The sequence below is a fragment of the Prenolepis imparis genome, unplaced genomic scaffold, assembly GCF_030444845.1.
Source record: "Prenolepis imparis isolate NDT839.2.m4 unplaced genomic scaffold, iyPreImpa1.0 SCAF_33, whole genome shotgun sequence".
Lineage (NCBI taxonomy): Eukaryota > Metazoa > Arthropoda > Insecta > Hymenoptera > Formicidae > Prenolepis > Prenolepis imparis.
The window spans coordinates 261,174-272,743 of record NW_028141191.1 but is presented as its reverse complement, the minus strand read 5'-3'; positions in this window follow the sequence as shown (position 1 = coordinate 272,743).

Genomic DNA, 11,570 nt, shown 5'->3' with positions numbered 1-11,570 from the left:
TTATTAATAAATATTTTAATAATTTTTAAATTAAGAAAGAAATATTTACCAGTCCCAATATTCCACCATAACAGGTTCGGGAGGATATGGCTCCTCGCCGAACAATTTGCGTAGACAGCACACATCGTCCCATTCACCGTAAGGGACCTCTTCCTCCGTGTCACCCCACAGCCGGTCATTGTAATAGCGGTCGTATTCCCGCCCTATCCGCACCCGCCTAATATGCACCTCACGCTCCGAATCATACCACAAGTCGTGAAACTTGGGCCGATCATCATGACGCTCAATGTTTTCAAAATTCATTTATTTTTGTATTGATTCACTTACTTTCAGTCACCACACTTAGCTCGGTGATAGTTCGAGACTTTGTGATGAACATCGTGGATACAGACCCGCTCTCCGCAAGCTTCAGCCCTATCCCTCTCAAAATTATCGCAAAGGAATATCATAGTAATAAAATCGAGCGCTATCTGTTTATAAAAATTCGAGCAGCCGAACGTTGGCGCCGATACGTCGCAATTCTTCCTTAAAAATATTAAGGAAGATGTTTCGCTCTCGTTTACGACCGATTTTCCGTGAGGGTACAAAGCTGCTGAACGTCAACGCTTACATTTGCACCTATAAATAAAGTTTGACATGTTCGTCGCAGCGTCGGCCCTAATCCCCATTCCTTTCCTTAATATCCCCATTCCTTTCCTTAATATCCTAATGATTTTATGGACATTTAATGGACATTTTGTCCATAAAAATGAAAAAAACATAGTTTTATGGCTTCTAGAGCGCACCGGTTATATATTCGAGCAGCCTGACATCGGCGCTTCCGTAATAAAATTATACTATCGAGGGTACAAAATTGTCAATATTTTTGTTCGCTTATTCTATACCTTTTTGGGAAAATGTCTAAGATCCCTCATAAAAAAGTCGTAAAGATACCATCTACAAATATTGCACTCAGAAAACTCCCCCTCCTTTGTCGAAACATCCCCTTCACCCGCTTGACGTCAGCCCCCGTGCCAACGAGATTCCCCCCGCCCCGCATGCCTTCAGCCTCCGCGTCGTCGAGATCCCCCCCACCCCGCATGACATTAGCCCCCACGCCAAGAGATACCCCCGCGTCCCGCACCCCCCTCGGAGCCCCATAGGTTAGAACCGGCATAGTCCTACTACTATTATTTTTTTAAAAATATATATTATTATTATTTAATTTAACACCTCGACCTAATTATGGTGTACACACATATTAATGGCTTTTACCAATGGATTTCAACAACATTTGGCAACCACAATACTTACTTATTGAAAACATGGTTGAACACAAGAAAGAAGATCTGTATAGTGAGACAACAACTAATATTTCTAATAAGATGTAGAAAATACGATCTACTACCACCACATATTAATAATCTAAAAATCAATTCCGACTTTTATAGTAATAGTGTGAATAAGAAATTCAATAATAAGTTAACACGATTTAAATTTCAAATATTGAATTTTGAAATCAACGATAAGAATTTTAACTTGAATTTTTTAAAAAATTAATTTATTCTACTGAAGAAAGACTCTTCGAACCTTTACCTGCTGACGTTGTAAACAGATTCATTACATTCAACAAACACAAGATTTCTTACCTTAATTACAATAAAAAGATTACTTTGATTAATAAATTCAATAACTTAGTACTAAAAAGAAGAATACCTCTCAACCCTTTGGTGAATATTGACAAATCTAAATGGCTGGTGAATATTAGCAATAAAACCATCCCACAATCTGTTAATGAATTTTTATGTCTAGGCGAAAATTTTGGTTTACCAATTAACACTAGAGATAATAAAGATCGGGTTACTTCTTTATTAGAGATTGTTAAAAACGTAGAAGCTAACTATCAAAAAATACCTACACAAGTGATTGAAACCACACGAAACAATATAACTAACGCGATTCACAAATCTCTTTATAATAACAAACACATTAATTACTTGGAGAGATTTCTCACGAATAGATACTCACATTGTCAAAGTTTTTTGCGTAAAAATAATGATTTACTTATAACTAGGGCCGACAAAGGCCAAATTACGGTAATAATGAGTAAAAGTGACTACAGTGATAAAATGTATTTAGCATTAATTAAATGACCAGACGACTTACAATAAGGTCAAGAAGAACCCCATCCAACGTATTTCTTCTAAAATTAACACTGTTATTAAATCTTGGCGTGATAATAAACTCATAGATGACTTCACCTATAAACAACTGAATTGCATGAATGGAAACCTGCCGAGATGTTACGGGTTACCTAAGATACATAAAGAGAACGCCCCACTCCGAATCATAGTATCTTCTCTTGGTAGCCCGACATACAATATAGCGTACTATATCCGTAATAATCCGCGTAATAAAATCTTATATAATTCTATCAAAAAACCCAGATCTTACATTAAAGACGGTTGGTCTTTTGCTAAAATCATTAACAACACAAAAATCAAAGAAAACGATTTATTAATGTCGTTAGATGTGTCGTCATTATTGACCAACATCCCAAAAAATCTCGTCATTGAAGCTGTTGAGAAACGCTGGAGCGACATTTGTAAAAACACAAAATTCAGTCTGTCTCAGTTCATATATGCTATTGAAATAATCTTAGATTCGACAAGTTTTTCTTTCAATGGAGATTTCTATATGTAACTATATAACTATAATAAATAATATATAAATATGTATAATAATAATAATAAAGAAAAATATATATAGTGCGTGAGTAGTAGTATGTCAGCTATAGCGGGTCAAAACAAACCCCCATCACTCGACCACTGGCGCCGACCACCCACCACTCGGTCACTGACGTCATCCCCCCACCACTCGGTCACTGACGCCTGTTTTTGGTCGGATAAGTCAGGACTCCCCGCTGGTTTTCGATTAGATAAGACAGGGTCACACCTCATATCTGGTAGCGATATTATTATTAGTGATAATGAGGCACTTAAAAGTTAAACAATAGAAACAAAGGTCGGTGACGGCGTGATGAAAGAAATAACAAAATTATCGCACGGTTGAAGATTACAATAGAGCTTTACGAGAGTGTTTCGCTGTTAAAAGAAAAAAGGGAAAGAGTGGAAAGAAAATATTGCATAATTTAAATTAAAAAAAAAACACATTTATTCATGGTGATTTTACAAAAGTCAATATAGTTATTATAAGTATATACATAAAGTTCAAAATGTGTTAAACATGTTTCTCGCGAAGAAAAATTTTACAAAATAAATGTGCGATTAATCGATCATTAACTTATTACACTTAAAATTGCGGGAGAAAGACGTTTCATAAATTTTAATTTTATTTACAATTATAACAAAGTTATTACTAATACTATATACAAATACTTAACTATTACAATATTTCCAATTGCTTACCTAATAAATGTAAAAAATATTTGTAATCTATTTGAAAAGAAAGACGGAAGACTGAAAAAATACGAGAGAAAAGAATATTATTCCGGTAAATAACCGTTTGGAACTGAATAACGGCTATTGATAAATCTACGTTTTACTAATACTGGTACGCATATTTTCGTCGCGTCCCGCGTTACAATTTCATGAAACGCAGAACGCAGTGCGCCGAATGGCGCTAAAACGCAGATTTATCGATGTCTCATCTTCGTCATCTTCTTTTTCTCGTGTTTTTTCTCGCACTAATAACAATTTTTTAATACTATTAAAATTAACACGTCGCGAGTTCTCGTAATTCAGAGTTATACCTTTAACTTTGCAAGTTTCATGTATACGTCCGTCTGGTATTCGTACAATGTAGGCGTAAAATTTTGGACCGCCGGACATAAACTCCTCGATGTAGCTACCATGACCGTAGCTTTCGAGTTCGTCGGTCATATTGCCTAGAAAATTGCCTGTACTCGGTTCGTACTCATTCGGATTTCCTGTGCTTACGTAAATGCAAGAATCGGTATCGTAATATAATACACGACGATCTAAACGTTCCAGATATTCATACAATTTTAGTCGTGCCTGTGCAGTCGTGTATGCGGCTATCACGTTAGTTATCGGTGAGGGTACAACAGCCTCTCGTCGCTTTCGCCACGAAACATATATTACCTCGTCGTTTACAGATAATATATCGGATATCTCGTGTTCGGGACTTGTTAATAATATCATTAAACGCTGTTGCGTTTTAACGACTTCGGTATTTGGCAAATTGGAACGCTGGCCGAATTTTCCCCAAAATGAATTTAAGCAAAGCTTTGCGACCGAGCGTAAATCGGGATTCCGTGCGATGTTATGCTTATCGAGAACGATATCTTCGGTTTCCTCATACTCCCGTAGGTATCACTTTTTAGCGTCGTCGCCATCCCCACATTCGCTCGGCCACCCACTTGCTTCCTGTTTAAGCTGCAAAAATGAGTTTATATATTTAGCGAACAATCCGCCCTGACGTGTTTCGCGATTGTATCGACTAATTTTATATTGCCAAATTACATTTACTTTTGTCACGAGATAACCCTTTTCAAAGGCCTTGCGTAATTCGCAGGACACCCACGTACCCTCGAATTCGCGTTCGCTAGGACGCTTGTGCGTACATGCCGTCTGTGATAATGTTTCGCAGCAACTGCGACATAAAGCGAATAACAATTTTCCGTGCGCTCGATACGGGAGTAGCGGGTGAAATAAATCGCGTGGTGGAAGTACCGTACAACGTACGAGACCTTCGAGCGAGTCAAAATTATTCGGAGCTGATCCGATTAAAGCGGAGCATTCATCGCCGACATAAATATCCGGCCGATAGGAAAAGCTCCCGTCTTCAATACATACGGGTACAAAGAACATACGTCCACGTAACGTATTTTCTCAGCACCCGTGACTTTGTAAAGGGTCGCAATATTTCCCGTACGTCCACCGAAAAATGCGTCACGAGGATCGAGCGGTGCTGTTTCCACCATCGGATGACTCTCGAGAAATTCACGCATTTCGCGATTATCCCTCATTTTTCGATCGAAGGTACACTCCCACTTTTCCGTCACTAAGTATCCCCGTTGTCGAAGTCGCCACGTGATTGCGAGAGTTCGTTCGTATCGCGAGTCGATCGTGTCACCACGTTCCGTAGCCGACGAAAGAGACTTATCACGATTTATCGGGAAGCAAGTCGTACACCCGTGCCAAAAACAGTCGTGGAACTGTAGAACGTAGCGCTGTGTCGTCGCCTCCACCGACGTTTCATAATATCCGTCGACGAGCGTTCCATCAATCGTGCGATATTCTTGCCCGCGCCCAGCGTGGTTTATCGGATGGTCTAGCTCACGCTCCATCCATATTAACCATTGCAGAGCTTTACGTGAATGATTATTCGTTTTCCTATATCCACCGCGAGAAATAACTCCTATTTCATTTTCGCGCAAAAAGTTTTTACGAAAAACCGTCATACACGTCGAGGCAATAGTCGTGCATTCTTCAAATGGACATACATTACCGCGATCGATGAAAATTTTTCTAAATGCTATACACGCTTGTCAAAGAATATCAACGTCGGTACGGCAATAACGCACAATCTCGCGTTGAAAATCGAATATTACTTTCTTTTGCTTCATTTCGGTGTGCCATGCAAGAAAGCGTTCGCGTATTTCTGTCTTCATATTTTCAGGTGAATAATAATGCACGGCGGGTAATGGTCCGACATACGATTGATTTTCGACAGTGTTAAATAAATGTGGAAAAATTCCTTTATCTGACGTATTCTTCAGCCCGAAAGCCTTCGGTAGCTCGGATAATCGCATCGGCATATAATTAACACTGTCGATGAACTCCGTATGTCCTATCGTTAATACCATAATTTTCGTGCCGTTCAAAATTATTTTCGGTTCCAGGTTATTCCGATTTTCAACTATATGCTGTAGAATAAATTGCGCGTCCAACGCTTTCGCATTATGTGCTATGCATATAATCTTCTTGAAACATTTCGTCCTTCGCGTTGCGAAATCTACGAATTGTTTCACCGGATTATGACGAAATACGAACTCTCTCACACCACACCAGCGACAGCGCACGGATATATCGTTGTTTTGCGCGCAAGTTTCGCAAATTTTTTGCGCGATGCAAAGTGTCGGAACGTGTTTTTTTTACGTACAACGTGCCTTCGATCGTCTCGTCCTGTCGCGTTTCAAAGTCGTAAAACACGAATGCGACGCGTTCTTTTCTACGTTCATATGCAGATTTGTTCGCTTCCACGTTATCAACTAAGTCTTCTTCTTCCTCCTCGTTAATTGTCATCGTCGCATCTATCGCAGGCAGCGATGTCGACGTCGATGGTCCGACAGTGTAATTAACGTCGACACGAAGAGGTTGCATATAGCATAAATGATTTTGAGGTTGCGACGAACGACATAATCTGTAGTAAGAAACGCCGCATTCATGCTTCTCATTCACTTTAATTATTTTCCCACATTTATCGCAAAAACGTATCATGCTGCAAATACTTGAGGGTGATCTACCGTTATATGATTTCTGACTACGATGACGTTCGAAACACGATGAACCATAAAACGACCGATTGCACACGTCGCATTTTACGATTTGCGTATCAGAATAATCGCATGACGGCACGGCAAAACAACGTGGACATTTATTCGAACATCGGTGACCGTTATTGTTTCGAAAACCTACATTGCACGCTGCGCAATAATTACGAGAACCAGCGGTGGCTTTTAAATTTAATATAGGATTGTAATGACGTGAATTCTCGTAATACATAATATTTAATCGCCGAGTGGATTCGCGTCCAAGAGAAGCGAGTATCGCTGTACCGTCGTACAACGGTTTCTCGCCGCGACCAAAAGTGCTAAAATTATATACAACGATCGCGATATTGTCAGCGGCGAAATATCGTTGGAAGCCCTCGATTTCGTGTATCCCGCATCCCTCTTCAGACATTATCACACCGGCATTTCTCGTTAATAGCGCAGCCCATTCGCGTTGTAACACCGAACTCGAGTGTCTTACTGTATTCCACTTATCGTGTAATTCTCCTGTTCGTATGTTACCGCGTTCGCAGTAAGTTTGCGCTACTATGAGGGAGCGAGGGAAACACAAATTATCGGAATTAGTTATTTCGACTATCAAGCGTTTCGCGACATCTTCACACGTTAATACGTTACGTCCGCGACCCGAAGGAACTGTGATATTAAAAATACGCACGTTAAATTGTTCAGCGATATCGAGACCTCCCGCGCTCTGCGCTACCGAACTTACAAGACCCCAAATATCCTCGTGAGTCAAGTCACGCACCGGCCGAAAGGATAAACCAGCGGGACCATGCGATAAATTCGGTGAATTGAACGTTAATCCTACATAATCACCCGGTTCGCACGAATTTATCGCAAACGCGTGAATTTCGCGAAAAGCGTTTTCCAAAAAACGATAAATATCCCCACCTTCGGGTAGCGGACGTATCGCGAAACTCGCTTCTCTTCCAATTACCCCGAATCTCCTAAATCGACGCGCATTTTCCCCTAGCAAATTTACATGCACAAAATTATTGTCGACCTGTTGGTGCTGTTGTTGCGGCTGTTGTTGCGAATGTTGACGGTGATGCTCCTCCTCTTCACTCCCTTCCGTCTCTGGTGAATTAATATTGTGATTATCCTCTTCATCCTCCTCCCTCGCGATTACTTCCTCATTATTTTGCGATAATAATCTCTCATTTTGTTCGTGACCTCCGACCCCTCCGCCACTTTGTACTATCAAAAAAGGAAATTGCAAAATTAAATATAAATTGTATAAAATACTATGATAATATTGCTTTTATTTTATGTTCGAATTTAATCTTTGCTCAACTGCTAGCGTCATAATATAGTGAAATAACTCACCTTTCGACGGTAATCGACATGTTTCGAGTAACGCACCCTTCTCCTTCTACGTTAATATTCCGGAGAATAATTAATCGACAAGCGACGAATTTCTAATAAAAAATTTTTAATTCGTTTAAGGTTGAATTCAAACATAAAAATTGGTAAAAGACAAAATAAGGGCATTACCTTCCGTCCGAGGATCGAATTCTCTTCTCTCGTCTTCTTCTTCTTCCTCTTGATTTTCTTCTTCCTCATTCTCTTCCCGATGATCTTCTTGCTCTTCCTCCGTTTCTTCTTCTTCTGCCTCTTCTTCTTCCCAAAGCTCTTCCTGTTCTTCCTCCTCTTCTTCCTCTTTTTCTTGCATTCTATTTAGGTGCTCTGCGATCAAACTTTAAAATCATAAAGAAGATAATATATTTTTCATATTTTACTCGCTCATGTAAAACGTTTAAATAAATTTTAAAGTATTAACTTACGGGGTGAAAATATTTCAGGCTCGGCTGAGCTCACGCTGTCAATGTCCGCATTATTGTCATCGTCATCTGTGTTATCTAAAAACGATATATTCATATATATTTCGTAAAAATTTTGTACATTTTTCTTTTACATTATTTTCTTAAAATTGAAGCTTACTTGACGATAACGAATTAACCGGAATTACCTCAACTGCATTTCCGTTTAATCGTGCTCTCCCTAAAAATTTAATGTTTTATTGAACATTTTATAAAGTTTAATATTTTATTTACACAACGTATGTAACACTTACGTGCAGGTGGTGCGTCGACGAGCTCTTCTTCATTCTGTCGTCTTTGTCGCAGTACGGGAGCTATACTTACTACATTCGCGGGAATATTCCGCTCTATAAATTATTAATTTGAAAATTTAAGATAATTAAGTTCTGAGAATTTTTGGAGTTTGATAGCATTTTTTAAAAACACATTTCATTACCTGATATACGATTTCTCCGATAATTAAGTAACAGAAAGTTCTGCTACATCTTCCTCCTCGTGACCAAGCGCTTCGCGCATTTCTATTATTTCACCCGCGAAACGTAATCGATTATCATTGTTAAAATGTCCTAGTCTATATAAAATTGCTAGTAAGGTATTTGAACTAGCACATGCAAATCGTTCAAAACCCGTGTAATTGTTCTCCGACGCTTCATCCGATAAACTGGATAAATATTGCGCTGTGTTAAACGTTGGTAGCAAATTTGATGCTAAGTTGACGCACTTTGTTACCGTAACTTTAACTCCAGACATTTTTCAGTTTTATTAAGAGACAAGTTAACCAATTTAGCAAAAATCGCGAGTGAACGAGTCGCAACAGAGCAAGTTGTCGATCGCACGGTCAAACTCGTAAAACTTTTTTTTCTTACGCTACGTGAAATTCATATACATTTCCTTTCTATTAGTCCTTTCTATTTTGTTTGTGGAGATGAGAAGTTTCAATATATATTTAACATATAATATTGCTTTCGGTTCACGGCTATTTGTTTATTGATCAAAGAGGTAAAGCGATTTGTTTTTCACAAAATAAAATATATCTACATATTATGTTTCGTTCACAATTAATTTAAAAAATTTGATAAAAAGATTTATGATATGTAAATATATGTGAAATAAAATAATATGGCATGCTCACAGCCTTTACGCATTTGTTTGTCAGAAATGATCAACTCTCTTGCTACGCCAAAAATATAGGTACTTGAAACTTGAAAATAGTGAGTGTTGAAATTATGTAGGTTCACCAAAACAAAATCCATATTTTTTCGTATTACCCCTAATTTTACCTGATAACGATGATTTATTATATATTTTATTATTTCATTGATATCATTTATCGTCGCAAAGATATTGTGTAGATTTGAGAATCTATTTCCGTACATCTAGTCGAAAGTTTATTTTATTCTCAGGAAGGAGATTTTTGAAAACCTTTTTTTTTCGAATAAAACGCATAGTTCGATTCTGGGTGACACAATTCTAGAATCAAAAATATGATACAAAATGTTGGTAACATTCTTATTCATTTCTAAATAAATGACTTCTATTTTATTTCTTTAAATAGTTTTATTTACCATTTTTATATGTGTATCTAAATCTTTAGATTAATTTAAAATTCACGCCAAGTGACTTCATTAAAATTATTCTACATATATAAAAAAAGTCAAAACTAGGTAACTTGAGGTTTGCCTGGCCTTTATTAATTTCTTTTCATGAGATTGCAGAAAATGGGTCACATCTCTTGCTTGAGGTTTTTACACACCAAGTTCGCGATTTCTTAAATATTGTACAATCGAAGTCACCGGATTGTTCTTCGATTTTTCCTGAATCGCCATCTTCACTTGCAAAGTTTCACTTATATGTCCTATTTTTTTTTAATAGTTTATCGTATGCAAATAGGGCACAGACTGCACGGTAATATTTGGTACACTGAACCTCTGCACTCATAACATCTATTTCCCAAAAGATAAACGTATTTTTCAGTTTCGTGTTTAATTCAGTTTAAATTATGATGTAATTTCTTTGCACGCATTTCCAATCCGCACTCTCTCCCACCCGTAAACAGTTCCCCAGCTCTCATACGAAGCTTGTTGTGGTCCTTGCGGGGGATAACGTCATGCGGTGAAGGGGAACGTGATGCTAGGGACCGCGAGAGATGGCAAGAAGTAATGCTTCGGCAGTTCCTTGTCATCCCCGTAAGCGCCAGCGTAGGCACCCGCTGTGGTTTTAGTGCGGTAGGTCTTGGACCCCACCGCCGATCCATACGTGGGTCGGTGATGGGGGACAAGGAGTCTCACATAACCCTCGTCCCTACCCGGGGGCGAGTGGTACCATGAGGTTTCCACACCGCCAAAAAAAAAAAAAAAAAAAAAAAAAAAAGGGACCGCGAGAGAGGTAGTGTGAGAGAGAAGAAAGAGATAGCGCATGTGAAGGAGAGAGATGTCGCGGTGAGGTACACGAAAGAGAGAGATAGCGTGAGGCTAGGGACCGTGAGAGAGGTAGCGCGAGGAGAGAAAAAGATAGCGTGAGGTTAGGAAGCGCGAGAGAGATGGCATGGCGAAGAAAGAAAAAGATAGCGCGAGGCTAGGGACTTCTAGAGAGATAGCGCTTAGGAGAGAAAGAGAGTGCGCGAGGTGAACGTGAGAGACAGAGATAGCGAGAGGCGCACGCGAGAGATGATGCAGCGAAGAGAGCGCGAGATGTTCGCAAGAGAGAATTATTTTTTTTAAATAATGTTTTTTTTCCAATATTAATAATAATAATTCTTTTATAATAATATTCTTAATATAAATGGGGGAAAGAGAGGAATTATTCTAAAGTAAAATATGTATTTTTATATTAAAAATAATTTTTTTTTATTCATAAAATAGGTATATGTAATATTTATAATTTTATGTTATTAAAATTAAAAATTAAAAATATATGATTATTAATAATATGATATAAAATATAAAACAATAATACAATGAAATATAAAAAGAATATAATATTAAGAAGGCAATATATGAAATAAAACAAAATAAAAGATGAAATGTGAAATTGGTTGTGGTGGCCGGGCGTCAGCGCTGCGGGCGGCAGGGCGACACTTCTGCATATCAGAAAAAAAAAATGTTTATTAATAAATATTTTAATAATTTTTAAATTAAGAAAGAAATACCAATCCCAATATTCCACCATAACAGGTTCGGGAGGATATGGCTCCTCGCCGAACAATTTGCGTA